We start from the raw sequence: 13,379 nt of genomic DNA on the forward strand, positions 1-13,379 counted from the left end.
GGAGGAAGAGTCGGCAGCTCTGAACCTCTGCTCATGTTCCCTTCCAGAATCCCTATTTAATATCAGCTAGGACAGGGGAAGAGGCTGATTAGCTTTCCTGATGTCATTTTCCAAAGTTACCAATAGCATAGCTCCCTCTGCAGCTGTTCTGTAACTTAGTAAAAACTTCCTAGCAATCCACCTATATTTGCGCTGACACCACCTCTTAGGATAACCTGTAGTACTCTGTGTCCTCATATTTTAGAACTTACGACATCAATGTTCCTCTAATCCACAATTTTTATAAGATTCCAATAAAGTTCTCTCTCAATCTTTGCCCATGCAGACTAAACAGTCCTCATTTCTTTCCAGTTTGTTCTTATTAATCTTTTGGTTATCAAATCACATTGGGCCCAGTCTTCAAGGGATGATTTGTAATTTACAATTATTTCCATACTCCTTTCTAGGTATAGAAATATCAGTGCAAGGGTCTTTTATTTAAACATAACTGGATTCTTTACATGCCCAGATTAAACCTAAGACAAAAGTGGTAACGTTTGTTAATAGGCTGAGAACTTAACGATCACTAAACACTCAGGAATGTGTTCCTCATTCAAGAAGTTCCACACAGATGTGGTCAAAACTCCCTAGAATAACCCGGGAAGATGTTATGCTGGTGGGTCTATTTCCATGAGAGAAACGAAGAATCCAATTCCTTAAGCGACAGTTCTACTATTCAATCATGAAATTACTTCAGAGAAACTGTCTAAACCAGACTTTGAGCTTCTCAACCCACAGTTTCAAAAGTCTGCTTTCCTATCAGTGCCCAAGCCACCACTTCCCACAGTAGCAATTTTTTTTTTTTTTTTTGAGACAGTCTGGCTCTGTCACCCAGGCTGGAGTGTGGTGGTGTGATCTCAGCTCACTGCAACCTTTGCCTTCTGGATTCAAGCCATGTTCCCACCTCAGCCTTCCAACTAGCTGGGATCACAGGTGTGCGCCACCACGCCCAGGTAATTTTTGTATTTTTTTTTTTAGAGACAGGGTTCCACTATGTTGCCCAGGCTGGTCTCCAACTCCTGAGCTCAAGCGATCCTACCATCTTGGCCTCCCAAAGTGCTGGGATTACAGGCAGGAGCTACCACACCCAGCCCACAAGAACAATATTTAAAGATGACTTCCAAGTGCAGTAGGTTAGCACCGGCTACACTCACTCCAGCTGCTAGCATGTGCCTGAGCGATGCACTAAGCTGGCGAGAACCCATCCAGGGGGATCCCCCACCTTCGAAATGGAAGGCAGGAGATGTCACACCCTTCTCTCCTCTCCTGGGCTCCAAATCAGTTATCTCCCAGCACATTTTCTCAAAAGTTAAAATAAGCTGAGTCACATTATGAATATGACATTGGAAGCTGCTACTTAAGAGGAACCCAGTGTACAGCAAATAAACATGTGCCATTTCCCCACTATTTTTATCACTGTGGATTTTAAAAATGTTTTTGAGCTCCCTTTCAACTAGCTTTAGAATTTATTGCGGATGCATGTGCACCACATAGTGGACATTATTGGAATTACAGTTTTTAAAACTAAGACTGGCCCATTTCAGACCCAACCCCGTGAGCTGACAGGGGAAGATTCCTTCCAGCCCCTGGGTCAACAACCAAGAATGGGTCCACCACAAGCAGCACTGGGTGTCACTGGCTGAACTAGGGCAGATGGGGAGAAATTTAAGTTATAATGGGGTTGGGGGGCAGCTATAATAACTTTTTTTTTTTTGAGATGAAGTTTTGCTCTTGTTGCCCAGGCTGGAGTGCAATGGCACAATCTCGGCTCACAGCAACCCTGCAACCTCCGCCTCCCGGGTTCAAGCGATTCTCCTGCCCCAGCCTCCTGAGTAGCCGGGATTACAGGCTTGCACCATCACACCTGGCTAATTTTGTATTTTTAGTAGAGACAGGGTTTCACTATATTGGCCAGGCTGGTCTCGAACTCCTGACCTCATGATCCGCCCACCTCGGCCTCCCAAAGTGCTCAGATTACAGGTGTGAGTCACCGATCCCGGCCACATTTTTTTTTTAAACACTCAAGTACAATCTCTAAATCCACAAATCAGAGGTAAGGAGAGTCTGTGGAATGCATTCAGGTTTTAAAAAAAAAAAAAGTCCATGCAAACAACTAAGCAAAGTAACCAAACCACCATATATTTTTCAGTTTAAAACCAATGGAAAATCCGAATTTTTTCTGTCATTCTAGGCCACGTGGCTCAATTCCTAGTTCAAAAACAGCTGCCTGGGAAAGTTTGACTTCATCCTCACGATTCCAGGAAGTAATATTCCCTTTACAAGAGGATTTCACAGTAATCCAACCCGAAACCTAACCTCCCCTTGCTTCCCAGTTTCAAGTTTCTATTCAAAAAAGAAACGAGCAGGGGCCAAATCCCAGGATCGGGGCAAACATGGAGCTTCGGCACAGCTTTGCCCATGCTGGTGTGCATTCGTGATGATTTGCGGTCTCTTACTGATATACATTTCTCTCTTATTCTAAAAAATCAATTCTTCCCAAACTTGGCAGTTTTCTAAATGTATTAAAGAAAGTTTACAATGGTCCTAATTCAGCATTAAAAAAAAAATGCTACCTTGCCTAGATAAATACACAGACATCCCAGGAGAAAGTGACAAAGCTGTGAAACGTAAGCACCGCAGGCCAGGAACATGAGAGACAAGAACAGTGGGCCGAAGATGCCAAAGAGAAGATGGGGCCGGTGCTCACGATGCCCCTGCTCTTAGGAAAGGATCCCAGGTAAGAACACAGATGATCAAGGGGACATGCTGGTGTGGAGGGGACATGCGTGCTGGGTTTAACTCTCAACCAAAGTCTACAAGGGGAGCCACGTGCCCAGCAGCTTAGGTCTGAACATCAAAGCATCTGAGCTGGCCCCTAACTAGCGCTGCGACCCAGTGCGAGGGTCCTTACCTGTCAAAAGGCAGGGTGAGTTCGTGGATCTCTAGATGACTACCTCTGGACTTCTATGATTATATACTTATATTGACAAAGGATGAATCCTATATCCATACTGTTTGTACTGGTGACAATAATTTTGTGTAATACATTTACCTATCAACTTTTTATAAGTCATATTAGTTTAAAAATACCAAGTAAGTTGCCAGTTAAAGTCATCACAATAACTACTTATGTCAAACTTAAGAATCTCATACGGCAATGGCTCTCAAAGTGTGATGCCAGGAGCATCAGCACGAGGGAACTTGCTGGAAACGAAGATCCTGGTGCCCACCCCAGACTCACTGAATCTGAAAACTCAGGGAGAGTGAAGCGGGAGGTTAACAAGCTCTCCAGCTAATTCTATGCACACTAAAGTTTCAGAATCCTGTCTGTACAACAGTGCCTCACAACTCTGACTGAATTAGAATCGCCTGGCAGGACTTTAAAACATACGGATGTCAGATGTCCTGGCTACACCCCAGAGATTCTGATTTCATTGTCCTGGAATGGGTTTGAGATGCTGGGACTGTTTTTTTGGTGCTTCCTACCAAATTCGAGTAATTCGAGTGATTGGCCAAGATAGAAACCACTGCGGTAACGTGATTAGTCTTCTAGCTGCTTATACACTGTCATCCACAAAAGGTCTACCTTGGCTCCAAAACTCTGAGATTATTAAAGCAAGTTCCAATACATGGTTTCCTTTCCTTAAAGAGTTAAGATATTTTTATATGTATTTATATGTATGCCAGCAGGTTTTTAACATTAAACAAAATTTTTACAGAGGCACAGCCCTATCAAATAAGAATATTCATGTAATCAACAGAAAGATCTAGGTTAAAGCCATTTTGTTCAACCCTGCTATTCAATAAGGTCATGCAAATCCTCAAATACTCAAGAGTTCTTAAGATATTAACCACAAAAAGAAACAAGTACACACACATTAAACTCTCCCGCTTATTTTTATTACTCATGTTACGTTTGATTTCATAAGGATTTGCATTTGTGGATGAACTTGTGTGTTCAGCTGAAGGCTGAAGTTGTAACTCTGAACCACAGGACAAAGCATGATGTGATGTCTTCCTCACTAAATGGCAATGTCCTTGAGAAGACCCTGTCTTAATCATCTCTATGTCTCACGCCTGGCTCATAACATATGCTTATCGCATGCTTCTAATAAAAGGAGGAAAATGCATACTGGGTAGTAAGTAAGTATAGCTAAGAATAAGTAAAATGTAGATATATAAAATATCTTTTCATACCCTTATCTAAATCAGAAGCGACTATTTTTCTGTAAAGGGCCCGACATTATTTTCACATCCGTAGGTCATATGCAACTACTCGACTCTGCAGTAATAGTGTAAAAGCAGCCACGGATATGAGTGTGGTCGTGTTTTGATAAAACTTGATTTATATAAGCAGGCAGCTAGCTGGCCCGCGCCTCAGAGCTGTCGTCTGCTGACCAGTGATCTAAACCATCTTCTAAGTTGCTTGGACATTAATTTATCCTTACATCATCACGATGGAGTAAATAGGGAGGAGGTGTATTTCCCTGTTTGTAATTGAGTATTTCCACTTTCTGCATAAGCGACTTCCTGGCAAGACATCCAGTGTGTGCTGTGCCCATGCGTCACTCGCCTGTGGAAACACACTGCCCCTATCAGCCCAGCCCACACTCATGGAGGGGACCAGGTAAGTTCTGAGGGAGAAGTGCAGCTTCCGGGGAGCTTTATGGTCAGGAGGGTGGCCTTCTTTAGTCTGCAACTGAACAGTTATGTTTAATGTTAAAAACCTGCTGGCATACACATATGGCAAGTGTAGAGACACAAGCCAGAGCTCTCCCTTGGATCCAGTGGGAGCAACAAGATGGGCACACTTTGTTCCTCAGTTTTAACACTTCCCATGGATTCCACCTAATGGGCAGCCCCGAGTGAGCAAGACCACAGGGCTGTTCACCCAAATCCAGGTAAAACCAGGCTCGGACCATTCCTATCCTGCAGACAAATTATCACTGTGATTACAGAAAACACTCCACTATCTTTACAGAGGATGGGAAAGAGGTAAAAAGTAAGATGAATGAGGACACATCCAACTCCTCCTCTATAAAACATACGGGAATGCATGCACACTTAAAAAGCCCCATTTCAGAATCGGAGTAGGCTGAATGATTTACAACCTTCCTTCTCTAGAAAGATGTGAAGATCTCTGACATAAAACTTTAAGAACTCAAAAGATGACCTTTTCTGTTTTCATACTTCCTTCCCACTTATTTTGAGAGAAAACATTTGTATTCAAATAATTAGAACATTAATCTCAAAAGATGAGCAACTACTATTCCCACCCAAATTATTGGAAGAGAAAAAAACTAACCACAAACATAAACTGCTGAACAGGCCAAGGTGCTCTACAAGATTCCTTTTTAAATGTCTAGCCCATTTTTCTAAGGACAGTTCCTCATTCCTGACCAAGAATTTATGCACTTAGAATGTTTCAAAATATTTAATTCTTTTTTTTTTTTTTTTTGGTTTTCAAACCTCAGTTTGAAAATGAGAGGAAAACAAAATAAAATGATTTACATAATCAAAGGATTAACTGATACAGACTTTTATTCTAAATGCTCACAAGCACAGAAACCACCAAGAAATCAGATCTTGAACGAATTTATAATGATTCTTCCAGGAAGCACCGTGGCAGCCACATAAGCGCTGTTCACACCTGGCTGCGTCTGCCAAGTTAGTCCTCAAAGAGAAAACAAGGAGGAAAAAGACAAAAAAAAAAAAAAAACAAACACCAAACCCAGTGTGCTCAAAACAGAGATCACCATCAGAGGTTCATTTCACAGCAGGTTTAGGGAAAGTAACTGAGAATCAATTTTATAAAAGCCCCAACACACCCACTCCTTTCGAGCTTTTATCAACACCACAAACCAAGACACAATTCCAGTAAAGCGTGCTGTCTAGTCTAAAGAGAGTAGTCAGGAATGTGAACTTTAACAAGTGAATTTAATTTGTGGAGAGAAATTATAGAAATATTTTTAAATCTCCTAATTCACAGAAAAGAATGCATGAACAAAGCACTTGGAGTCCATCAGTTAAAAGTTACAAAAACATCAAGTGGTGAAGTTAGGAGCTAAGGGATGCAAATGTTTAATACATATCAGGGTATTTTTCATGAACTAGCAAAAAGGCTGTTACTCTTTAAAAATTACCACAATGACAGTAATACTCATTCTGTATTATCATTCACCTATAAGAAAATAATCCAACATCCAAATATTAGTCTTAATTTTTTTTCCACTGAGAAATTTAGGTAGAATTTTACATGGTTTTGTAACGTTGCTGCTATAATGCTGAAAACAATTTCCATAAGACTTTCATAATATAGTTTGCTCAACTGAGTAGAATAAAACAATTTCAAAATTTGAGCACTGGCCAGGCGGTGGCTCACGCCTGTAGGTGGGAGGATTGCTTGAGTCCAGGAGTTTGAGACCACCCTGGGCAATATAGCGAGACCCTGTCTCTAAAAAAGAAAATAAATTAGCTGGGCATGGTGGTGTGCACCTGTAGTCCCAGCCACTTGGGAGGCCGAGGTGGGAGTATGGCTTGAGCCTAGGAGGTAGAGGCTGCAGTGAGCTGTGTCATGCCACTGCACTCCAGCCTGGGCAACAGAGTGAGACCCTGTCTTTAGAGCAAAAAAAAAAAAAAAATTAAACATTTAGATCCATTAAGACTAATATGAAGCAACTTTATGACAGTTTGGATAAGGTTTCCTTTTTTTTTTTTTTTTTTTTTTTGAGAGAGAGTCTTGCCCAGGCTGGAGTGCAGTGGCGTGATCTCGGCTCACTGCAACCTCCACCTCCCAGGTTCAAGCGATTCTCGTGCCTCAGCCTCCTGAGTAGCTAGGATTACAGGCGCACACCACTACATCTGGCTAATTTTTGAATTTTTTTTTTTTTTGAGAGGGAGTTTTGCACTTGTTGCCTAGGCTGGAGTGCAATGGCGCGATCTCAGCTCACTGCAACCTCCGCCTCCCGGGTTGAAGTGATTCTCCTGCCTCAGCCTCCCATGTAGCTGGGATTACAGGTGCCCGTCACCACACCTGGCTAATCTTTGTATTTTTAGTAGAGATGGGGCGTCACCATGTTGGCCAGGCTGGTCTCAAACTCCTGACCGCAGGTGATCCACCTGCCTCGGCCTCCCAAAGTGCTGGGATTACAGGCATGAGCCACCATGCCTGGCTGGTTTCCTTTTTAAAGACCTGATTTTCAAACTAAAATAGAGTAAGTTCATAAGACCAAGTGAGATGTCACAGGTGCTCATCGAGGCAGCATCATCTCAGTGCTTGGGAAAATGAAAGAGCCTAGCTAGGAAAAACCACTAATAGCCTTCAATGGTTCTCTGCAGTGTGAAGGCAGGAATCCAAATTCTCAAGGCCTTCCAAAATCCAGCTCCAAATGTCCATTCTCGTTCACATCTCCTTTACAGGCACTTTCAAACTCTGGGGATCTTCATTTTCTCTGCCCCTGAATTTTAAAATACCCTTTCCTCCATCGTCTACTGACATACATTTCCCTTATGGATAAAGATCCAGCACCAACGGATACACCCTTTCTCATCACCATCCCCTCATCTTCCCAAAGGGAATCCCTCATGCTCTCAGCTGTGTCCACCGCACTCTATGTACAGCTCCCTTTTACCACTTACCAAGTTGGACTAAGTAGCTTTTTCCTTCCCTCAAACTCCCTGTGAGGACAGATGATATGGGTTGGCTGTGTCCCCACCCAAATCTCATCTTGAATTGTAGCTCCCATAACTCCCACGTGTTGAGGGAGGGACGCTGTGGGAGATAACTGAATCATGGGGGCGATTTCCTGCATACTGTTCTCGTGGTAGTGAATAAGTCCCATGAGATCTGATGGTTTTATAAGGGGTTTCCCCTTTTGCTTGGCTCTCATTCTCTCTTGCCGGCCGCCATGGAGGACGTGGCTTTTGCCTTCCGCCATGATTTTGAGGCCTCCCCAGCCACATGGAACTGTGAGTCCATTAAATCTCTTTTTATTTATAAATTACCCAGTCTCGGGTATGTCTTTATCAGCAGCATGAAAATGGACTAATACACCAGACTATGAGATTCTTTAGGGAAATGGCCACTTCTCTATACTCTCATTGCCTCGGTCAAGGTCATCACCTGGATCAAGGACACGGAGGACGGAGTGAGAACCTTAACATTCACCTCTGTTTAACTCCTGTCCCTGTAACACTGCAGTCAGTAAGTTCCCTAGGTCCCTTGAAGGCAGGGATGTTGTTCATTTTAAAAATTTCTTCCAGCTGGATGTGGTGGCTCATGCCTGTTAATCCCAGCACTTTGGGAGGCCAAGACGGGCGGATCACTTGAGGCCAGGAATTTGAGACCAGCCTGGCCAACACGGTGAAACCCTGTCTCTAACAAAAATATAAAAACTTAGCTGAGTGAGGTGGCACATGCCTGTAATCCCAGTTAGTCGGGAGGCTGAGGCACGAGAATTACTTGATCCCCGAAGGTGGAGGTTGCGGTGAGCTGAGATCATGCCACTGCACTCCAGCCTGAGTGACAGAGCAAGACTTCGTCTGAAAAAAAAAATTTCTTCCAGTGTTTATTATTATCTGTTATTAAATGGTACTGAATTAATTACTAGTAATGAGAGACAGAAAAACGACGGGCATACAAAATCTACATACTGTCTCCAAATCTTATTTCAACAAGTTTCAAATCCTCATAAAACTTTAAATACATAACAGTGCCCCCACCAAATAAACACAAACAATAAAAAGAGCTAATATAAAGTTACAGAAATTAAACATTTTCTTCCAACCTCTAGTAGAGGACCCCCTAAACAATAAAATGGCTACAAATCAGGCAATGAAATGAAAAAGAGACAGATTGCTTAATATTAGGCAATTGCCAAATATTAGTGTCACTTCAGAATCTTAATAATGTATTCCTAAACATTTGCAGTAGCTTACCACAGTCTATGTGAAAAAGACAACATTCCTTAGCATTCAAGCTATTTATGTGACTCCAATCCACCTTTCCAGCCATACTTTGTACCACCTGTAACAGTATTTCCCAAATGTGAATACTACACACATCCTCTTTAAAAGGCAAAAGTTGCTTCACCCCTAAAAATATACCCAGATCTGAGTCTGAGAAATGCCACTCTATTCAAATGACTGCAAAACGTCTGATCACCCAGCACCCCAAGACCTCATGTGGCCTTTATCTGGCCTCAACCCCAAACCTAAGCGCACACCCTGGCACTGACGTCTCCTGGCAGCATTTGACTCTGGTGGCATGCAGGATATGCTTCTGCCTAAAAAGTCTCATCACTGACTTGAAAACACATTACACAGCCTCAACGAACCTCCAACCCCAAGACCCTTGGTCCACAGACCCCAAGGATTGGAGACAAGCTCCTTGCAAGGGCACCCCAGGGCCTTCCTCTGCAGTCCCCACCACTCCTGGCTCAGAAGACATCAAAGGTCACAAGGTCACAGCTCATTCTGGGTTCTGCATGCCAGCCTGGTTCCCACTATCCTTTAGGAACCCCCACCACCACCCCCTCCGAGGGTCACTTGAGAAGTGTGACGAATCTTCCTATTCCAAGTGAGGTTCCCTTCCTTCGTGTCACCTGCATCCCTACGCTTACTAGAGTGCAATCCTCCCACTGAGTTCTGAGTTTTGGGTCATGGATTACTCATCTTTCCATTCCAAGAGCATCTTGGCAGTGCCTGGCCAATAAGAAATACACGTTTCCTGGACGAATGACTCACTTTCCTAAACTCCAGCCAAATAAAACTACATGCTGCTGTGGTATTTGTGCTACTTTTATACCATTCTTTGACCCTCAAAAACACCTATGAAATTGGTACTATTTTGGACCCATTTTATAGATGAGGAAACCAAGACTTAAGAGGTTAGGTAACTTGTCCAAATCCACAAGTTGTGTTTATTATTTTTTGTTTTTTTGTTTTTTGAGACGGAGTTTTTGTTCTGGTTGCCCAGGCTGTAATGCAATGGTGCAATCTCGGCTCACTGCAACCTCCAACTCCTGGGTTCAAGCGATTTTCCTGCCTCAGTCTCCCAAGTAGCTGAGATTACAGGCACACATCACCACACTCAGATAACTTTTTTTTTTTTTTTTGTATTTACTAGAGACGGAGTTTCACCACGTTGGTCAGGCTGGTCTCGAACTCCTGATCTCAGGTGATACACCCGTCTCGGCCTCCCAAAGCGCTGGGATTACCGGCAAGAGCCACCGCGCCTGGCCTGTGTTTATATCTTTCTTTTAAGCTGACTTGAACTCCTAGGTCATCTGGGTAGAATCCAAAATGCCAAGCAGTATTTTACACATACTGAACAGTAAATATTTGCTGAATACTTAAGTTGACTATTTATATCCCCTGAATCATTTCAGAAAAGATTATAGTATTTAGAGACTGCCTGAGATACACTGAGATATACAAGGTAAGTGCCAGGGTAGAGATAAACCCACCTCACAGGCTATGACATGGTTTTCTATTGTGTGTATTCACTTTTAGTTTTCAATTGCTATCTCCAGTGACTATCTTTCTGTTACAGAAGCTGCAGGTACCTAACAATTTTTATTTGATAAATATAGGTTTATCCCTTCAATGGTGCATTTACAGATGTGGTAATGTCCGTGACTTCAGACTCCTCCGTGACTTAGGGCTGCAGAAGACAAGTCTGCAGCTGTTGCTTCTGTACTACACAGGCCTTAGAAGGTGAAAGCACCTCCTCAGACTAAGCTGTTCCAGCTGCCCCTTTTCCACTTACATTCACAACAGCGACTCTATGAGGGGAAAGATAAGGAAAAAGAAATAAGACCCAATCAAACATCTTTTGCAAAAATATTCTGCAGCTCCAGCAAAGACTTTGGGGATTCCCTCAGCTGAAAGTCCATTTCCCTGGAAATCTTAAGAGCATGTTTTTACCCTCACTTACAATATGGACCAGAATACACAGTGTAATCTCCTCTGAGGTCAGGCTTTATGCTTCAGTCATTTTCTTATTCCTCTGCAGTGCTTACACAGAGAAGTGCAACGAACAATTCGCTCAATGAATGAATGTATAGTTCGGGAAGCTGACTCCCTGCAACATGACTTCCTAAGCCAGTTCTTCCACAGGGTAGCAACAGAGTGATCACCTTGCATAGAATTTCCTGGATGTTAGAAAACAGTCAAATTGGTCAATAATGAGAGAGAGAAAATAAAAACTTTGAGGAAGTGTTTTGCTTTTGTGAATCAGAGGGTGATCCACAGCAGGCTTTTGGAAGCACCAGCCCGTAGAGCTGAGAGTGCCTGCTGGCCCACGTCAGTATCGCCTGCTGTCATGTGTGTATTATCACGCCCAACTAAAAAGCTTCAAGTGAGTTCCAACTGCCTGGTAAATATATCAAGAAAATATCTGCTAGAAGGAAGAAAAGAAAAAAGTAATGTAGGTTGATTTAACTGTGGAAGATGCTTCAGAAAGTTGGTCACCGAAAAAAGTTTTACATTCCCAAAATGCACTTATCCTCACTGCCTACCCTAAAAACATTCACCTTTCATGAGAATATCACACAGCACGTAGTCTCTGGCTTTCAATATCTTTGAACTCAAGAGACAGTGTCAAGCTGTGATTGAGCCTCAGGCTTTGAAGATATAGATGGCAAAAGACACACAGTTAAACAGGTGACAAAGCCAAGGCCAGGACCCAAGTCTCCTGACTCCAACCTCAAGGCTCTTTTCTCAAAACCACACTGCGACAGTGACGGATAGAGAGCCAGAGAGCCAGAGAAGCACCTTGTGGAAAAATTGTTTGGTGAAGTAGACGAACTTAGAGAAAAGGGTGAACCCCAAACGGTTCTGAGCAGGTTGTTTTTTGGTCATGAGGCATGAAATTAAAGGTCTCTACATTTCGAACCAAATAGCTAGGCTGTTCCAAACTTCCTATTTGACTTCACATAAGTCATGAGTCTAGCTGGTGATGTGGCTCCATGAGACAGTAGCAGCGGTCGTGGACACAGGCCCAGTTGCCTCTGGGAGTCTTTATCATTTTAACCCATCTTAGTATTTATTTAAATTCAACTTAGTCAAATTCTGACATATCATTTCAGAAAGTAACCTATCTACTAAATTGAATGTAGAAACCCTAGGGAAATTTCTAATTTAATTCTCTAAATCAGTCAGAAAGATTGCTCTAAGACAGTTCATAGAAATCTAACAATCAAAATTAAAATGTGAGGTCCATAATGTAGTTTATTCTAACTCCGAATCCAACAGCACTAAAGAGAATGAAATCACCATTTTCTAAGACATTTATTTACAGTTATAGAATTCAACTGAAGTCAGTAAAGTGGGAAATAGTTTAAACTAACAAATCAAAGTTGAATTAGCCAGGAACATTTTACTAAGTATGATACAGCAGACACTTAATCATCATAGCATTCCTTCCCCAACCCAAAATAAACAAACAAACACTGATGACCTTCCTTCTGTCTGGGCCTTGTGGTCCCCTGCTAGTCCTCCATGTGTGCGGGCTCCATTAATTCGTGAGGCCCAAGAAGGTACTGGGGACTGAGTCACAGACTCAGAAGCAGAACCCATTCCCACTGAGAGAACCCCAACACGCCTGCTCTGATGGTGGGAGGAGACCAGCCTCTCCCAGGGCAGAATGCTACCCCCCAAGAAATGAAAGACTTTCAGCGGCAGCCAGCATTTGTGTTATTTCTCAGGCTATCCAATCACCATCAAGGGAAAAGAGAAAGAATTGGCAGGAGGCGGGCAGGGAGGACAGAGATGTGGGAATAGAGAGGCACTAACTTGAAATCTTCCCACATCTATGTGGGGCGTTTCCCTGAAGAAAAACAAGGACGAGTCAGCAGCCTGGCTGTTGGCTCAGCACCACCTTCCCACACCGCCCACATGTGGGCTTGGTTTCTGTGGAGTGCAGGGAGCCAGGGAAAAAGTCACAGAGATAAAAAGACAGACAGAAAAAAAAACCACTCTGGAGGTACCTGCACACTGTTCTCCCGTGTCACGGTCCTGTAAGCAGGAGCTGGTGAACCTAAGGACACTTGGCATATACAGTGATTTGGCACCTGTTGTTCCAAATAAGTACAATGTTTGCTCTGAAATATGCAGAACTGGATGCAGGTGTGACACAAGGCACACAGGCCACATTCCATCCTCACCAGGCACGGAACACGGCAGGCAGGCCCATGGGCCAGAAAGGAAGATCTGGCGGGCAGGCTGCCTTCCAATCAGAAGTTCTCTTTCATTTACAAGGAAAAGCTAAAAGCAAAATCCCTAAGTTAATGTAGGGAGTACCCTGTATTTACTAAAGGATCGAGGGTCTTGTGGGCAGA

General features: G+C 43.0%; 1 protein-coding gene across 2 annotated transcripts in view; it reads right to left on the reverse strand.

Annotated features, from left to right (window-relative positions):
* The window catches only part of GRHL1 (grainyhead like transcription factor 1), a 50,235-nt gene that overhangs the window by 15,999 nt on the left and 20,857 nt on the right, over positions 1-13,379 (reverse strand). The window lies entirely within an intron of this gene.

This window comes from Gorilla gorilla, chromosome 12, assembly GCF_029281585.2.
Source record: "Gorilla gorilla gorilla isolate KB3781 chromosome 12, NHGRI_mGorGor1-v2.1_pri, whole genome shotgun sequence".
NCBI lineage: Eukaryota > Metazoa > Chordata > Mammalia > Primates > Hominidae > Gorilla > Gorilla gorilla.